The sequence below is a fragment of the Mustela nivalis genome, assembly GCF_964662115.1.
Source record: "Mustela nivalis genome assembly, chromosome: 2".
Classification (NCBI taxonomy): Eukaryota; Metazoa; Chordata; class Mammalia; order Carnivora; family Mustelidae; genus Mustela; species Mustela nivalis.
Genome location: NC_139021.1, coordinates 51,056,485 through 51,080,932, shown reverse-complemented (window position 1 = coordinate 51,080,932; position 24,448 = coordinate 51,056,485). Strand labels below are relative to the sequence as shown.

General features: G+C 35.1%; 1 pseudogene across 1 annotated transcript in view; it reads right to left on the bottom strand.

Moving 5' to 3' along the window:
- Positions 1–18,284: 18,284 nt before the first annotated feature.
- Positions 18,285–24,448, bottom strand: part of LOC309859285 (actin-related protein 2/3 complex subunit 3 pseudogene) — a 61,453-nt pseudogene continuing 55,289 nt past the window's right edge. The window contains exon 3 of the transcript in view: positions 18,285–18,845. The product of the transcript in view is annotated as an actin-related protein 2/3 complex subunit 3 pseudogene (transcript). The remainder of the gene's footprint in view (positions 18,846–24,448) is intronic.

The window sequence follows — 24,448 nt, the reverse complement described above, 5'->3', positions numbered from 1 at the left end:
TGCTGATTTTCCATCAACATTTGCTTTAAGGTCTTATGGCAGATGTTTGATTGAACTACCTGTCCAAGGTTAAATTCTTGGAGAAAGAAAGACCTGGATAGTAGGTTTGATTATAATGGATGTGCTCATTTATATGACAAGGTAAACTTTTCCTATAGCTTTCCAATACACTTTTTTCTTATTCTTGAATCATAATAAATAGCCATTTTTTGTAGGTCAAACATAGTCCAGTATTGGCAACTTCATTGTGGTTCAACCTACTATTATCTGAAATCATTCAAACCTCTTAAAATGCTATCACATGCTCTAGAGAACCTTAAGTATTTGTGTGTATATACACAAATATACATGTTCATGTAGTTACATATATATATGTATAACATTTAAGGTATACATTATTACATGTGTATATGTAACAGTTAAAGTTTTTTAATGTACGTTGGTTCTCGGGATTTTTTTTTTAATTTTTTAATTATTATTATTTTTTTATTTGACAGACGGAGATCACAAGCAGACAGAGAGGCAGGCAGAGAGAGAGAGGGAAGCAGGCTCCCGGCTGAGCAGAGAGCCTGATGTGGGGCTCGATCCCAGGACCCTGGGATCATGACCTGGGCCGAAGGCAGAAGCTTTAACCCACTGAGCCACCCAGGTGCCCCGTAACAGTTAAAGATTTTAAGAGCAAGTAGATTAGCTTATCCTGAATATATAAAGCAAGTGTGACTTATAAAAAGAAGCTTATAAATTAAATGTTAGTTGTACTGTGGAATCTGAAAGCAAAGCAATGAACTTTCCTACTTTGTCTAGATGTGATGGAATGAGAGTTTAAAAGGCAAAATAATATCTTAATATTGTTATGAAAGTGGACCTGAATATGTAGTCCTCTTGAAAAAATCTGGTGGTTCCTAATTAATCCTTCCACTATACTTTGAGAACCTTGACTTAATAAAATATACTAATAGAGTAGAGCATAATAGGTGTGTGTGTGTGTGTGTGTGTGTGTGTGTGTGTGTGTGTGTGTGATGGTAGCATATTCTGTATAGATTGGTACTTCTCTGAAGAAGTAAACTTTGAACCAAAAGATAATGGATAAGGAGGAGCCAGCTACGTGGCCACCTTGGCTATCGTTTATAGAATGATACCTTTACCAATTTCAGTCACTTGAAATGACTTCAGTTTTTATTTCATTAAGTGTTTGACAGAACAAGGATTTTATCACATTGCTAGTTTACTATTGTTATTTTGTTCCTGCCTTTGGAGTCTAGGGATGGGAATACTCCCTGCTTCTTTTTCTGCTAACTTTGAGGATTTAAATTGCAAGGTATATTCATAACCATTTTTAACTCAATAAAATGTAATAGTTATTTATATATATATATATATATATATATATATAATTAAGCAACTAAAATATTTGCTATCTTTTACTTGTGAATATGGGAAAGGTATAATTTTTTAGAATTAGCTATTTATGTTTATGTCAAATAAGTTTCTGGTACAATCATGGACAGTTATTTCTCTTTAAGAAATTCTCAGGTAGGGGCACCTGGGTGGCTCAGTGGGTTAAAGCCTCTGCCTTTGGCTTGGGTCATGATCCCAGGGTTGTGGGATCGGGCCCCGCATCGGGCTCCCTGCTCAAGCGGGGAGCCTGCTTCCCCCTCTCTCTCTGCTTGCCTCTCTGCCTACTTGTGATCTCTGTCAGATGAATAAAATAAAACCTTAAAAAAAATTCTCAGGTAAAACTTGAATTTATCATTCACATAAGTAGCACACTTTGCAAGTATGTTTTATTCCAGAATATGCCTGAGAAAATATTCCTGGGAACATAATTTTTTTAAATTTTTAATTAAAAAATATTAAAATATTAAAAAATTAAAACATTAAAAATATTAATATAATATTATATAATATAAAATCAAAAATATTAATATTAATATTTAAATATTTAATATTTTTATCCCCAGGGGTACAGGTCTGTGAATCGTCAGGTTTACACACTTCACAACACTCACCATAGAACATACCCTTCCCAATGTCCATAACCCCACCCCCCTTCTTCCAACCCCCCTCCCCTCAGCAACCCTCAGTTTGTTTTGTGAGATTAAGAGTCACTTATGGTTTGTCTCCCTCCCAATCCCATCTTGTTTCATTATTCTTCTCCTACCCCCTTAACCCCCCATGTTGCATCTCCACTTCCTCATATCAGGGAGATCATATAATGGTTGTCTTTCTCTGATTGACTTATTTCGCTAAGCATGATAACGCTCTAGTTCCATCCACGTTGTAGCAAATGGCAAGATTTCATTTCTTTTGATGGCTGCATAGTATTCCATTGTGTATATATACCACATCATCTTTATCCATTCATCTGTTGATGGACATTGAGATTCTTTCCATAGTTTGGCTATTATAGACATTGCTCCTATAAACATTTGGGTGCACGTGCCCCTTCGGATCACTACGTTTGTATCTTTAGGGTAAATACCCAGTAGTGCAATTGGTGGGTCATAGGGTAGTTCTATTTTCAACATTTTGAGGAACCTCCATGCTGTTTTCCAGAGTGGTTGCACCAGCTTGCATTCCCACCAACAGTGTAGGAGGGTTTTCCTTTCCCTGGGAGCATAATTTATCTTAAATTCATGATCTACTTAAATTACTTTTGTTTGGTATCTAGACTCTTTTTATAAGAATTTTTATTGGTGATCTCATTTTTAAAAGTCTATAAAAATGTATTTAGATATACTCTTAGTATCAGAATTTGTAAAATTTTAATTCAAAATAACAAAGATATTCCTCAACCTCTCTTTTCCATCTACCTCAATATGTGGCAACCTGTCCTATTAGGGAAGGGTCCTTAGTATTCATATACCTTAATATTGTCATTCATTGAAGCCATCTTATTTAAGTGAGATTTTCTGTCCTCACTAGATATAAAATACAGATAGTCTATACTGCATTTCCCCATGGGGACTTCTCAGGGAATTGTTAGATCTCAGGCTGTAAGAAGTTGATTAACTGCTTTCCCTGAAAAGTCACCAGAGTTACCTTCTCTGCCAAGCCATCTGTAAAAATTGGGAATGTTGTATGGAAGGACTGGGCAGGATGTGTGAAACCTATAAAAGTGTTAAAATGGTACCTTCTGTGGCCTTTTGTTTCTAATATGATCCTTTCTGGTTTTGCTACTTATTTCTTTTTTTCTTTTTCTTTCTTTTCTTCTCTTTTTTTAAAAAAGATTTTATTTATTAGAAAGAGAGAGAGAATGAGCAGGGGGAGGGGCAGAGGGAGAGGAAGAAGCAGACTTCCTGCCGAGCAGGGAGACAGCCACTGTTGCGGCTGGATCCTAGGACTCTGGGATCCTGACCTGAGCCAAAGGCAGACATGCCCAACTTAAGGCCCACTCAGGAGCCCCACTTATGATTCATTTCTTAGTGTTTTCTGAATCATTTCAAAATCTTGGTATATGAGGTGTGACCCAAATACACCTCCTTTAGGAAGGCTTCTTGAATCCTCTTCTTTGCTTCTCTAATACTGCTTTTTAACAACCAGTTAAAGTTCTCCTGAAGATGCATCTTTCAGAGCACTACCTTATTACCTTTTATTTTCATGCCCTGCTCTAACATATCGTGCTTGTGTTAGAGTTATTTGTGGTCTCTAAGGTGCTGGGAATAATGGAAAAAGTACATGTCTTGGATTTAGACATTGCTAGATTCAGATCCATTTTGATGTTAGGAATCTTTTGTAATCTCTTTGATCTTTAGTTTCCTTATTTGTAAAACAGAGTAAGTGTATATTTTGTTTGGTAATTACATGAGATTTGTCTATAAAGTATATAAAACATATTGAATGTTCTGTAAATGTTTCATCTGCTTATTTTCCCTCCTTGCCTGGAGGTTGAGATTATGTTTTATTCATCATTAATCTCACAGAGTTCCATACCTAATCTATTATTTTGGGTTTCTAGAAAAAACTAATTGAAATTCTGCTGCCTCTTTTTAAGGATTGGAAGCATTATTTCCATTTTTATCAGTGGCTTAATCTAGGAACCATTTGGCTCAAAATATTACAGAATTGAAGAATGAGTGTTATCTAGGGAAAGGAAAGGAGGGGGTGGGTAAAGTCTTGGAGGATAATTCTCCAATCCTGAAAGGGAAAAAAAAATTACACCATGTCTGAGAGAGTTAACCAAGTAGAGTAAGTATGGCTGTAGTTAGAGAAAAAGGAAGTAGGAAAAGAGGCATAACTTGAGCATAGATGGTCTTCATAGACATAATAAGGATGTAAGACTTGATCCTCAGAGATATGAGAAGACACTGAAGTATTTTAAATATTGGGTAATATACTCAGATTTATATATTTTAATAATCTGTTAGTTATAGAGTGGAGAAAAGGTGTTTGTAAGAGTGACAATAGAGATGTCAAATGAGGATGCCATGATACTAGTGCAAGAGATATTTTACGTGTGTGTGTATATATATGCATATATATGCATATATATACACACACATATATATGCATATATACACACACACACATAAATAAATATATAGATGTATAAGAATACAACCATAAAGTATCTTAACTTTAATATCAGCTTCTTCTGAGTGGTGTTATGATAAGAGGTTATTTACTTTGACTTAATTTTATATTCTGGTTTTCCTATAATAGTTATTATATGTATAAAAATGAAAATATATGTTTATAAAAAATAAAAAATTTTAATAAAAAAAATAAAAAATTTCAGAAAGAAATCAAGAAAGACAAAATAAAATTAACACCTAATGGCCAAAAAAAAAAAATGAAGTATTATAACTTGATATAACAGATTATACTGGCTTCCATTTATGGAATGAATTTCATGGGGATGAAGGATATGGGCCTAGAGAATATAGTCAATGGTACTGTAATAGTGTGTGGTGACAGATGGTAGCTATACTTGTGGTGAGCATTGTATAATGTACAGAATTGTTGAATGAATGAAAGATTCTTTTGTACAATTTTATTTTATATTTTCATTAATACATACACTAAGGGATGTTGATTTTGATAATTACATAGAATCTTCTTAATTAGTTGTACAATACTTTAACTATTTCCATGTGCCTTTTTGAGAATTTCTGCCCATTTCAACAATTTCCTGTCTGTTTAGTAGTTTGAGAGTTCTTTATCCCCTCTTGTTTTCCATGTTGTTTCTCAAGTAACATTTATTTTTCCTGTATCAATTTGAATAAAGCTGCATTTGTTTGTATTGTGAACTTTTATTTTGGTTTGATTTGTGTGTGTGTGTGTGTGTGTGTGTGTGTGATGGATTCTGCTTTCTGTCCAATGATACAGTAGTCGAATACTCTTCTGCCATGCACTTTACTACAGTTGAATGTCTGTATACTCTATCCAATTTTAAGGAGTAAATAAAAATCTGGAAGTGCAGCAAACACTACTATAAGTGTTATCTGTTTCACTAAGCACCTGAGTAAGCTTCTTGTTTGGAAAATACACAGACAGTTCCAAACAGGACTAGCCACCTGCACATTGGTTTTACTAATGTATATTCCTAGACCCTACCTAGGTGTTTTTAATTTAGTATCTCTGTATAGGACCTAGACATAGGTATTATTCACAGCCTTTGCAGGTGATACCTATATGAACCAGCAGATTTATTTACCACGTATGGGCATTGCCCTAGGCCCTTTAGACACTTTAATTCACTTAATTCTCACAATCCTACAAGTACTGCTATTACCACAGTTACTTCCTACTTTACATGAGGGCAAACTGAGATACTAATTTTCACACAGCCATAAGTGGTGGAGCTTGGCTCTGCACCTAGGCAGGTTGATTCTGGAATGTAGTCTTTTAACCACTGTGATCTCTGCCTCCTAGAATGTGCCTGTCAATATGTATTAGGCCACTGAGAGTTGTATTCTAAGATCTGGAAAGATTTGATGATTTTTGTGGAAAACATTGATGATGAAAATTATTAGTGAGAGCAGAAGGATAGATTGACTTGGTAGAATAAAGCTCAGAGAAGTAGTATTCTGTCATAACCACAAACAGCTTTTCAGGGATTTAGAAGGTGAGCTTCCCTGTTTTCTTGTATGTACATACATCTGACTTAAGGACTATATGGTGAAGGATGTGGACAGCACCTTCCTATCATTTTTTAAAGCAGTTTCTGTTTCACAGTGTAAAGTCCAGTGCTGTGGACTGAACTGTGTTCCTTCAGAACTTACATGTTGAAGTCCTAAAACCAATGTGATATGATTGTATATGGAAGTGGGGGGACTTTGGGAAATGATTAGGTTTAAATGAGATCATAGGATTAGTGCTCTTTTTTTTTTTTTTTAAAGATTTTTATTTATTTATTTGACAGAGATCACAATTAGAGAAGCAGGCAGAGAGAGAGGAGGAAGCAGGCTCCCCACTGAGCAGAGTCTGATGCAGGGCTAGATCCTAGGACCCTGAGTTCATGACCTGAGCCGAAGGCAGAGGCTTTAACCCACTGAGCCACCCAGGCGTCCCAGATTAGTGCTCTTTTAAGAAGACATTCCAGAAAACTTACTCTCTCTGTTTCCACCATGTGGGGAAACAGTGGTCATTGATAGAGGTCATTTATAGTGACCAGGAAGACAGCCCTCATCAGATGCCACACCTTGATCTCAATACTTTCCAGCTTCCAAAACTGAAAATAGAAATTTCTGTTAAGCTACTTAATCCTGCTTAAAACTAACTGCTAATATTACTGCCATTTTCTTGTATCAGTCTTTATGGTTATTTTTCATAATAGATAAATCTGAACCTCCACTAGTATACACTCTTCACATCATATTATTTCTTTTTTGGAAAAAAAAAAGAGTACTTTGAAATTACTGTTATTTTCCAAATTTGACTTTTTCATTTTAGGCAGTTTAGGTTATTCATATGATGACAGTCTACTTAACCAAATTGTAGTATGGACTTGAGATCATTTATTTTTGACTCTGGAGAGGAAATGGAAGGAACTGTATGTATCATGTTTGAATTACTTGTGTAACATCCCTAGAAATTAAGGTAATATAATATTTTTAGAAATATTTTTAGAAAAATATATAGGAAAACATTTTCATTGATAAATTCAGATTATTTTGTGGTATTTGCCTGAATACTTAGAATAATTTCAGCATTTATATGCTTCATTTTACTTTTGTAGGTCTAGATTGAAAGGTAGGAAAGCTGTTGTTTCTGTTGGGTCTGTTATCAAAGGAACGAGACTGAGACAAAGTGAAAGTTATGCAAAGCCTTATTCTATGCCAAGCATTGGAAGTCAGACTGATCGGCCAGGGGAACGAGGGTAAGACAAAGTGAAAGTTATGTAAAGCTTTATTCTATGCCAAGCATTAGAAGTTAGACTGACCAGCCAGGGCCATCTCCGAAGAGAGTGACCCCCTCTTGGTCTTACAGGTTAGTTTTATAGGGCACAACCGCAGACATCTACATATTTGGCTTTGGCTGATTGGATGTCTCCTACCTGTGTGTTTTAGTAACGGTTATCCGGAACCAATACTAGTAACTGCTGAGGCATTTATTAAACAACAAAATGTCCTTGTTTTAGCAATGGTTACCTGGAACCGGTATCAGTTACTGCTGAGGCATTTATTAACAAAATGTCTACCTAGGCAACATGGAGTCACTATGGCTAAGTAGGCCCAGGCAGGTCCTAGGGGTTTGACAGGTTTTTTTTTTTTTCTTTTCAGCGTAGCAGTATTCATTGTTTTTGCACCACACCCAGTGCTCCATGCAATCTGTGCCCTCTCTAATACCCACCACCTGTTTCCCCCAACCTCCCACCCCCCTGCCCCTTCAGAACTCTCAGATTGTTTTTCAGAGTCCATAGTCTCTAATGGTTCACCTCCCCTTCCAATTTCCCTCAACTCCCTTCTCCTCTCCATCTCCCTTTGTCCTCCATGCTATTTGTTATGCTCCACAAATAAGTCAAATAACCTTCGACAAAACAGGAAAAAATATACAGTGGAAAAAAGACAGTCTCTTCAATAAATGGTGCTGGGAAAACTGGACAGCTATATGGAGAAGAATGAAACTCGACCATTCTCTTACACCATACACAAAGATAAACTCAAAATGGATAAAAGACCTCAATGTGAGACAGGAATCCATCAGACTCCTAGAAGAGAATGTAGGCAGTAACCTCTTCGATATCAGCCACACCCACTTCTTTCAAGATATGTCTCTAAAGGCCAAGGAAACAAAAGCGAAGATGAACTTTTGGGACTTCATCAAGATCAAAAGCTTCTGCGTAGCAAAGGAAAGAGTCAACAAAACAAAGAGGCAACCCACAGAATGGGAGAAGATATTCACAAATGATAGTACAGACAAAAGGTTGATATCCGGGATCTATAAAGAACTCCTCAAACTCAACACACACAAAACAGATAATCATATCAAAAAATGGGCAGAAGATATGAACAGACACTTCTCCAATGAAGACATACAAATGGCTATCAGACACATGAAAAAATGTTCATCATCACTAGCTGTCAGGGTTTAACAGGTTTTTAACGTGGAATCGGCCCTAACAGTTTTATCTTGGCTGTCTTCACGAGGTTTTGTGGAATCAGAGCTGTCCACAATCATATGAAGCCAAAATTTGGAGCCTTGATCTTGTTACTTTCTTGATATATCAGTGTTCTATAGCTTGGAGATTTGCTACTATATTTTAGATTTTTTAAAAAATAAGAGCATATGACTTCCCTTATTTAATGGAGTAATTGAGAAAAACAGTAAACATATACCTCGCTCGTGGAGAAAAGCAAGATGGCTCGTTAGAAGATAGAATCAGGAGGAGGTGTTCTGAGTACCTGAGAGATTCCATCTATGGTAGGAGAGAAGGCACTTCAGTCTGCAGCAGAGGCTAAGAGCTTATGTCTAATTCTTGTGATTGAACATGGGGAGATAGTAGCCTGACCACTGCTGTACCCTAGAGACAAATAATATAATAATATACCCTCTATTTTTAGAGGGTATATATGCTACTTTATATTTTATTTGAATATTGTATGGGGCATAATGAATAGGTATGTATTTTCAAGGAAATGAGTTAGTATGATTTTATCCCTTTTTTATATATCTCTGTATATTCACACAATTTTTCATTTTCATCTGCTTTTTCTTTCCTTAGAAATCTGGAGAAATACTCCAGAATTTTGCTGACATTGTTGGTTAAATATAATGCAATATCACTTTTTTATTGCTTCTGATGCATGTTAGTGTTTCCAAAATATTACATGGTATGTATTTATTAAAAATTATTTACTGTTTATCAGAAATTCACATATAATTGAGTATCCTGTATTTCGATTTGTTAAATCTGGCAACCCAGAGCAATTAGTTAAATCTTACCAAATATTATAGAATAAAAATGTTTATAATTTTGAGTCAGTATATACATAAGAAAAAATACAGCTGAGAAAATGGACCCGGTAAAAAGAAAAAAAATGAGTGATTACATATCATTGTAAGTCCATTTATTTTCATATCACACTGATCTATTTTAAGATGTAATATGGAGAAAGCTCTATAACTAAGTGGTTGAGTTTAGTCTCTGTGATTGGCACCACTGGTTATATAATTTGCAGGGCCTGCTAAGTGAAAATGCTAGGCTCTTTGTTCAAAAATGGTTAGGATTTTAAAGCCAGAGACAATAGAACTCTCACTCAAGCATTAACCCTTCTGAGTGGGGTCCCCTCTGCACAGGTTTCATGCCTGTGAAGCTGGCTCTGATGGTTAGATCTGGTATATAGGAGGTCGATATTACTGCAGATAATACGATTGCCATTTCACATATGAGGTTAAGTAATTAGCCAAACAGAAGTTGACTCAGATTTGAATCTAGGTCATCTGCGACCAGAGTGCTCCTAACAATGAACAGTACTAAATTCTGCAGTATTGAATCCTGGAAAATACAAAACCAAAGGAGAAAGTGGACCCTAACTTTGGGAGATAAATATTTAGATGGGATTTAAATGCCTGTGAGAATTAAACAGATCAAATAAATGAATAAAACAGATTAGGTATCATTCCAGCAGGATTGGTGGAAATTGTGGCAAACTGGAGCTCATGTACAATGTGCAAATCCATTTAAACCCAAAGTGATAAAGCAAGACCATGAGCTTAAATTTGGCCATAGAATGGAGGGAGGCGGTTTGTGATCCTGAGACCTTAGTTAAGATACTGTGAATAATCATATTCATCATGTTTTCTTTACTCTTTCTTTCTTTCTTTCTTTCTTTCTTTCTTTCTTTCTTTCTTTCTTTCTTTCTTTTAAACTCTACTTTTCCTAAATAACAGTTTTTGAAATGAATGTAATTGGGTGGGTGGGCGGGGGGGCAGTTAGGGAGCCTTCTGAAGTGTGGCAATAGCAGTTACATTTTGAAAAAAAAAATGCTTTTCTTCTATTTGAGGAAAAGAAATTTATAGCATCTGCTCCAATGACAGAGTAAAAAGCGTCCTGGTTTGGTGTATTCCAATTGTACAAAGAGCCTTTCTACTTTGATGCTTTTGGCTTTTATCAATTGATTTTCATAAGGGTTAACCAACTAGGTGCTCAAAATTGTCACATACTTTCCTCGTACTTCAAACATAAAATCTTTCTGGCACCCAGAGCTAGGATCTGAAAATGCTAAGCATTAAGCAAAATGGATTAGTCTTCAGAAGGGGAGCTTCAGAGTGTTAGTGCCAGAGGGGTTAATGGAAAACAGTGTGTCATATTTGCCATTTCCCCTATATTATCTTGCCGAGAACACCTGCTTAATGAACTAGACATAAATTATCATAGTATAAGCACATTCTTTAATAAAAGACTGGTGGAAGCATTCCTTCTTGTTGAAATAATAAACTAAATGATTTTGATGAAGTTTTCTCAAATGCTACATGCAAAAAATGTAAAAAAAAATTGATTGATGACTCCGCTAGATTTTTCTATTTCCTGGGAGTAGTAAAAATCATTTTATAGTTTTAAGTGGTTTATTTCAACTGGAATTTGAGTTTTGGTTTATCAGGGTTGTAGGTGCTTTTGATTTATTAAATTCTTAAGTCTGTAAATGATCCTTTTATGATTTTTCCCCCTCATGTTTTTTTCACTTGTAGTAATAATTCCTTAGTTTTCCTTTTTCAGCTTTCCCCTTTGAGATACAAATATATATCAAGATAAGGTACATATTGGGTAATTATTACTTTAGTTATTTATATCCAAAGATAAGAATTCTTTAAATATTCAATATATTTAACTTAATGATGCTTGTCATTAAATACAAGTTTTGCTAATTAGGAATATATGGATAAATATTGGTATTAAGTCCACATGTCATGCTGATGAATGATGCTTTTTTATTTTTTTTGAAAAAGATTTTATTTATTTATTAGACACAGAGAGAGAGATCACAAGTAGACAGAGAGGGGGAAGTAGGCCCCATGCTGAGCAGAGAGCCCGATGCGGGACCGGATCCCAGGACCTGAGATCATGACCCAAGCTGAAGGCAGAGGTTTAACGCACTGAGCCACCCAGGTGTCCCGATGCATTTTTCTTTTATGTTTTAATATTCTATTAGAATTCTGGAAGATTAGCTAGATGGAATCACTAAACCAAATGGTATCTCTTCTTAAAAATGTTTTGTATTATGATAATGAAATGAAGTCTGCTCTGAAATAAATATTTCCCTTCTTCAAATCCAAAATATTTCTTCAGAGCATTGTTTATTTTTATTCCATTCATAATTCTGTAGTCCCTCCTAGTTCTTACTGCTTCTTATTCCCCCCTCCATCTTTGGCTAAAAAAATCTTCCATGATGCACACTGGATCATAAGTGGCATTAAAATCATAGGGGAAGACATTCCCAAACACTTTAGCCAAATATTTTCTTTCACTGAGAATTTGCATAGTCTTCACATGAAACATCAAAAATTTATCTAAAATACTTTCTAAAAAACTGCAAAGCGGGGCTCCTAGGTGGCTCAGTCAGTTAAGTGTCAATACTCTTGATTTTGGCTCAGGTCATGATCCCAGGGTCCTGAGATTGAGCCCCATGTCAGGCTGCATGCTCAGCAGGGAGTCTGCTTGAGATTCTCTCTTTCTCTCTCTCTCTCCCTCTGCCCCTCCCCCCACACTCTCTGTATCTCTCTCTCTCTCAAATAAATAAATAAATCTTAAAAAAAGAAACCACAAAGCAATGAAAGGTGATAACAGTTCTTCCCTTTGTTTTGTATTGTGTTGTTTCCAGCAATTTCCCTGTGTTAGAATATTTGATCTTAAGAGCTTTAGTGGCAATGGTACCCTGATTCCAAAGGCTGGCATCAAAATATAGGATACTTCTACATTGACAATTTATCATATAATCACCTAATTTACATTTTTAAATAGCTGGAATTATAATTACAATGAATTAGCAACAATTTTTACTTAGAAAAACTTATTTTTTTGTTGCCCTCTAAAATTGAAGTTTATTGGCAGAAGAGATGTTACTAGGTATTTTTAGATTCAGGATGTAGAGGTTCAAGGGAAACTATATCAGAAAACTGGGTATTATTGTTCTCAGAGGCAAAGGGGTTGAGATTATATTATGTCATCAATGTTATAGAGCCAAACACTTGTGGAGCTACTCTTCAGTGGCTTCAAAATGTCTACAAGAGGCTTAGGGTCCAGATTGGAGCCACTTCTTGGAACTCACTGGGAATAGAAAATACTCTTTGAATTTGATTGAATAACTATTTTTTTTGTGATATAAAGGTGTTTTGTATATAAATTTGTTTATTTTGGTAAATAAATCATAAGCTTACTGTGGATTGTTAAGAAAGTAATAGAGACTTGTTAATAGGTTAAAAATCTTTCCCAATAGCTATTTATTTTGTTACTATTGATAATCATAGAATTATGTTTCTGAGTCACATCCCTCAAGCCAGGTGATCTCCTTTGTATCAGTGAAAACTATATTTTGTACCCAAATGTTAAAGCAAAATTGTGTCTATACCTTGGTTTTGCTTGCACTTGAAAAAATATTTCATGTAACACATATACAGTCCAATTTTGATAAAATGGATTAGCACATATACAATCCAATTTTAATAAAAGTAGATTCTAGATAACTTAAGATGTCTATAAAGTAACATCTTAAAGCACAGTTTGTTTGTCTTGGGGATATAAGCTAGAAGTTACATAGTTTTATTATCTGTTGGTTTGAAAAGCTATATTCATACAAAGGATATGGATGGGAGGAAGCATATGTCAAGGGAACTCTCAGTTAAACAATTCATTAAATGGGCTTTATATTTAGTACATTGGGTTATGGTGAATGATATTTTGAGAAAATATTTCAAAAAGATATTCTGTGGGGGCTAAAGAAAAAAATTTAATAAAAAACTTGAAGTATAAATGACTAGTAATTAGTGAATGCTAATATGATCCAATAAGACTTCAGGGGCTGAAAAGTTTTGGCGGTTTAAAAGACAGGCTTCTGGGCACCTGGGTGGCTCAGTGGGTTAAGCCACTGCCTTCGGCTCAGGTTATGATCTCAAGGTCCTGGGATCGAGTCCCACATTGGGCTCTCTGCTCGGCAGGGGGCCTGCTTCCCTTCCTCTCTCTCTGCCTGCCTCTCTGCCTACTTATAATCGCTCTCTGTCAAATAAATAAAATCTTTAAAAATAAATAAATAAATAAAAGGCAGGCTTCTGTTTTTTAGTTTGATGGATCTGCTTATCTTTATAAATACCTCCTATGGCAGAGAGCAGAATTTTTCACGGCTTTTCCATCCTTCTAACCTATGTACAGAGATTTTTGGAGACCTTCCCATTATGGAACATATTGTCATATTTTTAATTAGAAGTTCCAGCTTACAGATTTGAAAAGATTTTACATTTTTTATATTTTTCTTGGGAATTAGTATATGTGTCAAGAAATGCATCCCACAGTGAGAATTATGATTTATTAATTAACACTGGTTATGATACTAGCACTTGCCAAAATACCACAGTAGGAGAGAATATATATGAGAAACATAATTCAAACCCTGTCATTTTATGAATGGAGGGGCTTATATCATGCCATGCATTATAAAATCTAATAAAAATGAAGATTATTATGACCATAATGATTCTTTTTTCTCAATGTATTTTTTTGTTATTTTCAATTACATCTGTTTTAGTTTTTATTTCTTTTTAATTATGTACTAGACACTAAATTTTTAAGTTATAAATTTAATTTTGTTAATTTAAGATTACTAAAATTAATTCTTCAAGGCCCTTTAACTATGCACAAACTTTCTGTGGGAAGTTGAATTTTGATGTTAGAATTTACTCATTAGTAAATTTAAATGTCTTTAAGTAGCTGATGAAATATGATACATAATCTATTTGATTATGTATCATATTCACTATTTGATTTGTTTTACTTAAAAATCCTCCAGAGTTCTTGAAACACTGTATACACTGGAGAGAATGCAAAGGATTCTATTGTCAAGTCAAATATACACACAAAAAAGATCTTATTCAGGGTATACCTCATTATTAACTATTCATTAGTCAAGGGGAACAGGTGAAGCAAGAAGATGTTAAGCTCCCCCAGTATGATTCCTTAGCCCTTTGCTCTCTCACTGGAAGAAATGCTGACTCAGGTTAACAGATGAAGTATATATTGGTATTTCACTTAGGAAGAGCTTTTTAAGTCAGGAAAGATCTTAATTTTATGATCTGTCATAGCCTGAATGCCTTTTCCAAGTTCTTATGTTGAAGCTAGCCCTCAGTATAGCTATATTTGGAGACGGGACCTCATAAGGAAGTAATTAAGTTTGAATGAGGTCAAAATGGTGGGGTCCTAATTCAGTTGGTTTAGTGTCTTTACAAGAAGACACACCAGAGTCTGTTTTCCACTGGATATTTTTACCTGATTTGTCAAAGTTTATTTGACCATAGAGTTGAGAATCCATATCTGGACTCTCTACTCTGTTCCATAGGTCTATGTGTCTGTTTTTGTGCCAGTACCATGCTGTCTTGGTGATCACAGCATTGTAGTTAAGTTTGAAATCAGGTAATGTGATACCCCAGCTTTGTTTTTCTTTTTAACATTTCCTTAGTGATTTGGAGTCTTCTGTTTCCATACAAATATTGATTGTTTGTTCCAGCATTTTGAAAAATGCTGGTGGAATTTTGATCAAGGTGGCATTGAAAGTATAGGTTGCTCTGGCATACAGACATTTTAACAATGTTTATTCTTCCAATCCGTGAGCATGGAATGCTTTTCCATCTTTTTGTGTCTTCTTCAGTTTCTTTCATGAGTGTTCTGTAGTTCCTCAAGTACAGATCCTTTACCTCTTTGGTTAGGTTTATTCCAAGGTATCTTATGGTATAGAAGAGTGAAACTCAAGCACTCTTACATCATACACAAAGATAAACTCGAAATGGATGAAAGATCTCAATGTGAGGCAGGAATCTTATCAAAATCCTAGAGGAGACCATAGGCAGTAACTTCTTCAACATTGGCCACAGCAACTTCTTTCAAGACGTGTCTCCACAGGCAAAGGAAAAAAAAAAAAAAGCAAAAATGAACTTGTGGGACTTCATCAAGATAAAAAGTTCTGCACAACAAAGGAAACAGTCAACAAGACAGAGCGGCAACACATGGAATGGCAGAAGATATTCATAAATGACATTACAGAAAAAGGGCTGATATCCAAGATCTATAAAGAACTCCTCAAACTCAACACTCAAAAAGCAGATAGTCATGTCAGAAAATGGGCAGAAGGTATGAACAGACACTTCTCCAAAGAAGACTTAGAAATGGCTAACAGACACATGAAAACACATTCATCATCATTAGCCATCAGGGAAATTCAAATCCAAATCACATTGAGTTACTGGCTTACACCAATTAGAATGGCAAAGATTAACAAGACAGTTAACAAGTGTTGGAGAGGATGTGGAGAAAGGGGAACCCTCTTACACTGTTGGTGGGAATACAAGCTGGTGCAGCCACTTTGGAAAACAGTGTGGAAATTCCTTAAGAAATTAAAAATAGAGCTACCCTCTGACCCTGCAATTGCACTACTGGGTATTTACCCCAAAGCTACAGATGTAGTGAAATGAAGGGCCATCTGTACCCCAATGTTCATAGAAGCAATATCCACAATTGCAAAACTATGGAAAGAACCAAGATGCCCTTCAACAGACAAATGGATAAAGAAGATGTCATATATACAATGGAATATTATGCAGCCATCAGAAAGGATGAATACCCAACTTTTGTATCTACATGGATGGGACCAGAGGAGATTATGCTGAGTGAAATTGATTAAACAGAGAAAGTCAATTATATGGTTTCACTTACTTGTGGAGCATAAGAAATAACATGGAGGACATTAAGAGAAGGAAAGAAAAAGTGAATTGGAGTAAATCAGAGGGGGAGATGAAGCATGAGAGACTGTGGACTCTGAGAAACAAGCTAAGGGTTTTGGAGGGAGGGGAGTGGGGGTATGGTTGAGCCTGGTTGTGGGTATTAAGGAGGGTGCATATTGCATGGAGCACTGGGTGTGGTGCATAAACAATGAATCTTAGAACACTGAAAAAAAGAAAAGGAAAAAAAAAAAAAAAGACACCAGAGAACTCTCACTGCATATACACACTGAGGAAAGATATTGTGAGAATCCAGCAAGAAAGAAGCCAACTACACCTTAGGAAGAGACCTCTTAGCAGGGGCTGAATTTGCTGGTACCAATGATCATGGACTTCTGGCCTCCAGATCTGTGAGAAAATAAATTAATATTATTTTAAGCAACTCAGCCTATAGTTTGTTATAGCAGTCCTAGAAGGCTAACACATGCTCATATAGTTATACTGCTTTTGGGACACTTCCTAGGATTGCAGTTTTTACCATACCTGTCTTTGAAAACCAGGTATATTCTGATAAAAGGAAGGAAAGGAGTCTGCTGCCAGCAAAAGTACTTTGAGTATATTTACAGGGAGATTGTGAGAAGGAACACATGCTTGCTTTCTTTTCTAGGAGTGTCCCCCACTAAAATCTCTTCCCAGATACAGGATAGAATGGATTGAAAATCTTTTGCTTATAATTCTTATTTCACTGTTTACACATTTCTTTTATTCTGTTTAAGATATGTTTGTTATGTGTTTGTTATCAGAACCTATAAAATAATACTTTAAAAAAAATAGTTGTTTCACTCAGCAACTATTTTTTTTAAAGTATTATTTTATAGGTTCTGATAACAAACACATAACAAACATATCTTACACTTATTTGTGGAGCATAACAAATAGCATGGAAGACATGGGGAGTTAGACAGGAGAAGGGAGTTGGGGGATATTGGAAGGGGAGGTGAACCATGAGAGACTATGGACTCTGAAAAACAATCTGAGGGTTTTGAAGGGGTGGGGGGTGGGAGGTTGGGGTACTAGGTGGTGGGTATTATAAAGGGCACGAATTGCATGGAGCACTGGGTGTGGTGAAAAATAATGAATACTGTTATGCTGAAAATAAAAAATAAATTAAAAAAAAAAAAATAGTTGTATAGTTGGCTTATTATATGAAAACATTTAATTTTATAGAATTTTTAACATTGATAGACATCTCAAGTATTTGTTAACAAACTGCAACATGTTTTATATTTAACTATATTTGACAGTTAATTGTTTAAACATATTTATGCTCTTTCTCTCATCTTAATGGCCCTCTTTGATTTTGGGTTCAGCCATATGACTTGCTTTAGTCAATAGAATGGTCAGAAGTAGCTGTTTGCCAATTCCCAGCCCAGGCCCTGGGAAATCCTGCATGTTTTTGCTTGCTTTCTGGAGCTTCTGTTATCAGCCTGGAAGGAAATATGGCCAGACTAACACTCTGGATTCAGGGAAAGAGGATGAGATAATGTGAAGCAAAGCCAGAGTTCTGTTGCTGGATCTAGGCTACATCAGACAAAGACCCTCAGATGTATGAGTAAGCCTTGTCTTAATCAGTAGAGCTGCTCAGATGAATTCAGTCTAGACCAGTTAACAAATGGATGAGAGTAAATTATTCTTGTTTCATTAGAAATTTCTTTATTCTTACTTATTTTTATTAAGCACCAGCTTAATAATACATAAAATTCAAATCATCCTTCAATAACCCATTCTTCTCTCCCCCATACAAATTCTTAATAAAGAGCTCAAGTGAAGGCATGCTCTCTTCTCTCTTCTGTATAAAACTTTATCAAATAAGGGCAAAGAACTGTGTATATCTTGCTGTAAAATGCTGCCCACACCTGTGGAAAGTATCTGCCCAGGGTCTTTTCACTGTCCAGGTCCTAAAAGTCTCTTTTTCATGAGCTGTCTCTTTATAAAATAAGTCCACCACTTGCTATGTTTATCATTCTGAGGGTCAAAAACTTTGTCACAAATCTCTGTCCAGTTTCTTGTCTCAACTGCTGTAAGTAGGCCCTTATCACCTTACCTTCCTGTTTGTTTGCTGGGGTGGGATAGATTGCATGAAGTTTAAAACCAGGCTCTCCAGGAATGGGAAAATTACTGATTCCTAGTGCATACATTTCTTTTTCACCTTGGTTTTTGGAATTGCACTTTTGGAGATTCTTTAGACACTCAACAAAAGTGTAGAGAATTATATATATCAAGGTTCTATTAGCTTCATTCTTAATCTTATAGTTTTTGAATAAGACATTGGCCTTGAAGTAATAGATGGCTTCATCCACAATGCCTATATCTTTTGTCTCTCTAGGGATGGGTCCTTTGAACTGACTTCTGATAGGCAACAGTGCCATGTTTCTAATGATTTTGGTGTCAAGGTCCATGAGAGAAGAGTGGTAAGCTGGGATCTTGGTGGTGCCCGGGTTTCAAGCAAGACAAGGAAATTAGGGTTCGAGCCTGGCGCTTCCAGTCTGGTGGCTGGGGCTAAATTTTTCATGTTTTAAGTGACTGAATTTTAGAATAGTTTGTTATAGAGTATTTTGTGGTAGTGGCTACAAAATGTATGCCTAGATGAGGGATATATTTTTAGAACTAAAAATGTTGGGACAATGAATATTTCCTTCATTCAGTACATTATAGATTTCATTCTTTATTGATATTCTTAATATATGTTTCATGATAAAACTAAGTCAGTATGTGTCTCCATTTATAGTTCCCACATTTGGAAATTTATCCAAACATGATACAATCCTGAAAACATTAATCTTACTAGTCTTTTCTTATTTTATTTGTTAATTGCATCTTTCTATATATATTATAGACATGGATATCTTATTTTTACAGAAGCATGGAAGTTCAAGATTATATAGTCTACTGTGTAGAATACTGAAGTCAAATATATGAGCTCTGTCTCTACTGAACACTCTTCTTTATAGAAAAGTTCTAGGTGTGTATACCTTCCTGAAAAGAATTTGGTACGTTCTGTGTGCCCCCTTATTGCTATATGGAGCTTTAGGATTCTCTACAGTAGAACACAAAACTTAAATTCTACAAATAGTTAAATTATTGATGATGGTTTTTGGTCAGTGTTAAGTACTCTGGAAGTGAACTACATTTGCTAAACTTCTTACTTTACCCAAGAAAATATCTGTCTTCTCAGATTATTGATGCACATGGCAGTGTACATAATCAGAAATATAGTTGTGTTTTTGATACTTGCCAGAGAGTAAACTGTGGACCTGAGAGCTGCTCAATAGCTATAACCACATTGAAAAGAACTTTATTTGCTTAAGCATAGCTGATCCACCTATATCTCTAGACATTGTAAATACCTGTCAAGAGTTTCAGAGAATTGTGTTTATGTGGATCACACTGGTTTCCTACCTAGTTCCTTGTTACTGAATTGTTTGGTGAGTTGTCATCATCCTATTCTAAGAGATATTAGAAGAAACTTCTCTGTGAAGGTACCGTACTTATTTTGAGTTGTTGATATTGTTTAGTATATAATAGGGCCCTCTCTTTGAAATCTCATAGTAAATATTTTTTTTCATTTCTACTTGTGCAACCATATTTTTCTGTCTCAAATTTTCACATTTTAAATTCTTTGGGATTGTATGCTAACTATATTTTTGAAAGCTACTCTGAGACTTATAATTACATAGCAAAGTATAAAATGTGGATGTAAGTAAAAACCTGGTTGAAGTGTGATTAAAGTGAGACAAACATCAGGATGTACTTTCTATGTGACATTAAATTATGAGACAGAGATGGATTCTTCCACACACTTCATTCCTCTGCATAGCTATTAATTTAACTGCCTATTCTTTTTTGCACTAGGTTAATAAAAACAAATGTGTAGAACTGCTACCTGATTCTCTTTTCCTCTTTGGAATATAATGGAGAAACTATGGTCCAGAGAACAGTTGTAGTAAATCTAAGTGAACTTAAATATTTTAAAAGCAAATAATATTGTTTTGTGAGGTTTAAAGGCACAAGATAGAATTAAAGCAAAAAACAATAATGTATAAATGAGGAAGAATAGTAATTGGTGTTCTCATAGGATCAAAGAAGAGAATAAATATACTGGTTAATTTTCAACATTGATCCGTTATATATGTGTGTTGTAATTTCTAGACTAATCTTAAGAGAATAGAATAGGGAGCATACAGTCCAATGTAGTAAAGGGAAAAAAAATAGATTTTGAGAAAAAATACCTACTCAACCAATGACCAAAAGGCAATAATGGAGAGAAGGAAAAGCAAAGAAGAAATAAAATTGAAGTGGGAAATTAGATGGCAGATATAGACCCAAATATATCTGTAATTAAATTAAATGTGAATGGAATAAATGTTCCATGTGAAAGCTTAAAAAAAACCTGGCTTCATAAAATATGAATTTTAATTAAATGCTATTTAAAAGATCATATCTGAAGTATCAGAAATGAGAAAATTGAAAGTAAAAAGGTGAAAAATAGGGGCATCTGGGTGGCTCAGTTGGATAAGCATCTGCCTTTGGCTCAGGTCATGATTCCCGGGTCCTGGGATTGAGCCCCACATGGGGTTCCTGCTCAGTAGGGATTCTACTCCCAACCCTTCTGTCCCCTCCCCCATGCTTGCGCTCTCTCTCTCTCAAGAAAATAAATAAAATCTTAAAGAAAAAAGGTGAAAATAATACAGTGCTATTTGGTGTGACTATATTAATATGACCCAAAATAAATTTAGAGAATTTTTTTTTTTTTTTTTTTTTTTTTTTTTTTTTTTTTTTAAGATTTTATTTATTTATTTGACAGAGAGAAATCACAAGTAGGTAGAGAGGCAGGCAGAGAGAGAGAGGAGGAAGCAGGCTCCCTGCCAAGCAGAGAGCCTGATGCGGGACTCGATCCCAGGACCCTGAGATCATGACCTGAGCCGAAGGCAGCGGCTTAACCACTGAGCCACCCAGGCGCCCCCAGACCCAAAATAAATTTAAAGTAAAAATCATTACTAGACATAAAGAAGGTCATGTTATAAGGAGAAAAAAATAATTAAGAATGTATAAAAAATTTTGACTTATGGATCTTACAACAGCCTCAACAATTTTGATTGACAGAACCAACAATACCTTGTAAAATGTTTTGGAGTCATGGCATCTAAATGAAAATCCATTTTTTATTTATAATATTACATATTGAAACTTCCAGATATTTTCAGAAGTTTATGATAAACATCATTTATCTTATAGTTAGAAAATATGTTGAAAATGGCTATTTAATTTTCTTTTCTTTTTTTTTTTAAAGATTTTATTTATTTATCAGAGAGAGAAGGAGAGAGAGCAAGCACAGGCAGACAGAATGGCAGGCAGAGGCAGAGGGAGAAGCAGGCTCCCTGCTGAGCAAGGAGCCCGGTGTGGGACTCGATCCCAGGACGCTGGGATCATGACCTGAGCCGAAGACAGCTGCTTAACCAACTGAGCCACCCAGGCGTCCCTAATTTTCAAATGTCTATTATTTATAGATGTCAACCACAAAATTATCTGATAAAGTTTGATTAAAATTATAACCATATTTGTCACAGAGATTTAGTTTGTAGTTTTTCTTTGCTATTGCTGAAATGATTGATCATGTCTTGCTCTGGTGCTCTTAGTCTGAACTAATTCTTTTTATACTGTATTCCTTTTCAGTTTGGTATAAATATTTGTTTTTTCTTATTATGTTGCATAGAGAAACATTTGTTTAATAATTAGAGTCTGTGGATTAAGTATTGTAATAATAGATTGAAATTTAGATTTGGCTTTTTTTTTTTAAAGCACTTTAGTTTTGGCAGTCTTTGTGATTTGAGGTGAGACCTCCCAGGACTTTGGCAACTGGATTTAGAAAAGGAAGGGACTAGAAGATTGGGGGGCGCCTGGGTGGCTCAGTGGTTTGGGCTGCTGCCTTCGGCTCGGGTCATGATCTCAGGGTCCTGGGATCGAGGCCCGCATCGGGCTCCCTGCTCCGCAGGAAGCCTGCTTCCCTCTCTCTCTCTCTCTGCCTGCCTCTCTGCCTACTTGTGATCTCTGTCTGTCAAATAAATAAATAAAATCTTTAAAAAAAAAAAAAGAAAAGATTGGTTAAGTCCTTGTTAAGTAACAATAGTAATAATAATGTTAATGCTAACAATAATCATTATAACTACTGCTACTCTAACTTCTATGCCTCCTCTTAATGCTACTGTATATTGTATTCATTCATGTTTTAAAGATTATTGGTGGGACACCTGGGTGGCTCAGTGGGTTAAATAAAGCCTCTGCTTTCAGCTCAGGTCATGATCTCAGGGTCCTGAGATTGAGCCCCACATCAGGCTCTCTGCTAAGCAAGGAGCCTGCTTCCTCCTCTCTCACTGCCTGCCTCTCTGCATACTTGTGATCTCTGTCTGTCAAATAAATAAATAAAATCTTTAAAAAAAAAAGTTAAGATTATTGGTTTGTAAACATTTTGAGCATATTCTAGATACTGTGTCCTTACTAGTTATATACATTGAAAATACAAAATTCCTTTGGGTAGACTGTCTCTTGTGGGGCAATTTGTTAAAGGAAACATTGATTTTAATATAATAAGTTTTGTTATTATTTTCTTTTAATTATTTAAAAAAGATTTATTTATTTATTTGTTAGAGGGAGTGTGTATATGAGAGTGGAGAGGGGTAAGGGAAAAAATATTCAAGCACTCTCCACACTGAGCATGAAGCCTGAAGAAGATAGAGCTCAGTCTCAGGACCCATGAGATCATGACCTAAGCTGAAACCAAGAGTAGGCCACTTAACCAACTGAGCCACCAAGGTCACCTATTTTGTTTTAGAATTTGTGTTTTTGTGCCTTCTTAAAAGAAACTATGTGAGATTTCTTTCTATTTACTTAATACTTATTTTATAAAATTTCTATTTAGTATTTATGTTCTTTAATATAGTCTTGCACTTTTCTATGGAATGTAAATATGTAGTCCAGAGTTCTTGTAATTTAAGCTTCTTAGTTTATAAATCTTTTAAATTATGTATTCTTTCCTTCCCCCCTAATTTATTGGAACTCCCATTGTTTTAAAATATTGATCCTTGTTATCTGGCAATCTTGTTGAAGTCTTATATTAATTCTAATTCTTGTCTGTATATTATCTTGTGTTTATTATATAGATGATATCATCTATACATAATAGCACTCTTTACATTTTTTTTCAACTTTACATCTCTTGTTGCTTTTTAAATTTTCTTTTTTTTTTTAATTTGGATAAGACCTCATTATATAATGTGTTAAAACAATGGCCCTAATTAATATCTTTGTCTTTTTTAATGGAAATGTTTCTAACAAATCACTGTGAAGGATGAGGTTTTCTGAGGGTTTTGTAAGTCCTAAAACCTTTCTGTTATACCATACTGCCTTAAAATATTGTATCTTTACATTTTTGAGAGAAAATAGACTTAATCATTTATGGTAGGAAAGTCAGTGATGCTCTTTGGAAATATGAGAAAATGTATGAATTTTCTCTACAGGAATAAAATGGACTTTTGATATCAACAGAAGTACTTTGTGTACAATTTTAGGGGCTCATGGGTCTGTTAAAGATCCTTTAATGACTCAAAGTTAAGATTCTTTGGAATAAAATAAATTTATTCATTAAAATATTTAAGTAATTGTATTGACTACCCTTTATATGGCGATGACTAAAATGCCCTGGGTGTGTAGAAAAGAGAACACTGAAACCCATGAGCTCTAGATACTCATGATATAAAACATAAATTAATGTAGATGTTAAAATACGGTAAATGAGACTTTTGAGGAGAATATATGAATTCTTAGCTCAGTGACTTCTTTCTTTGAGTGTTTTAGTGAAAGTGCACAATCGAATTTCAGATACTATTTTGTTACAGTTTATAAGTTCCTGATATGAATAAATATTAGGCTGGGCAAATGAGAATGAGTTCATGTAATAATAAATGATTATATTCTATTCAGCCTCTCTACTCCCATTACATTTTTCTTTTCTAAATTGCGCTATATATCA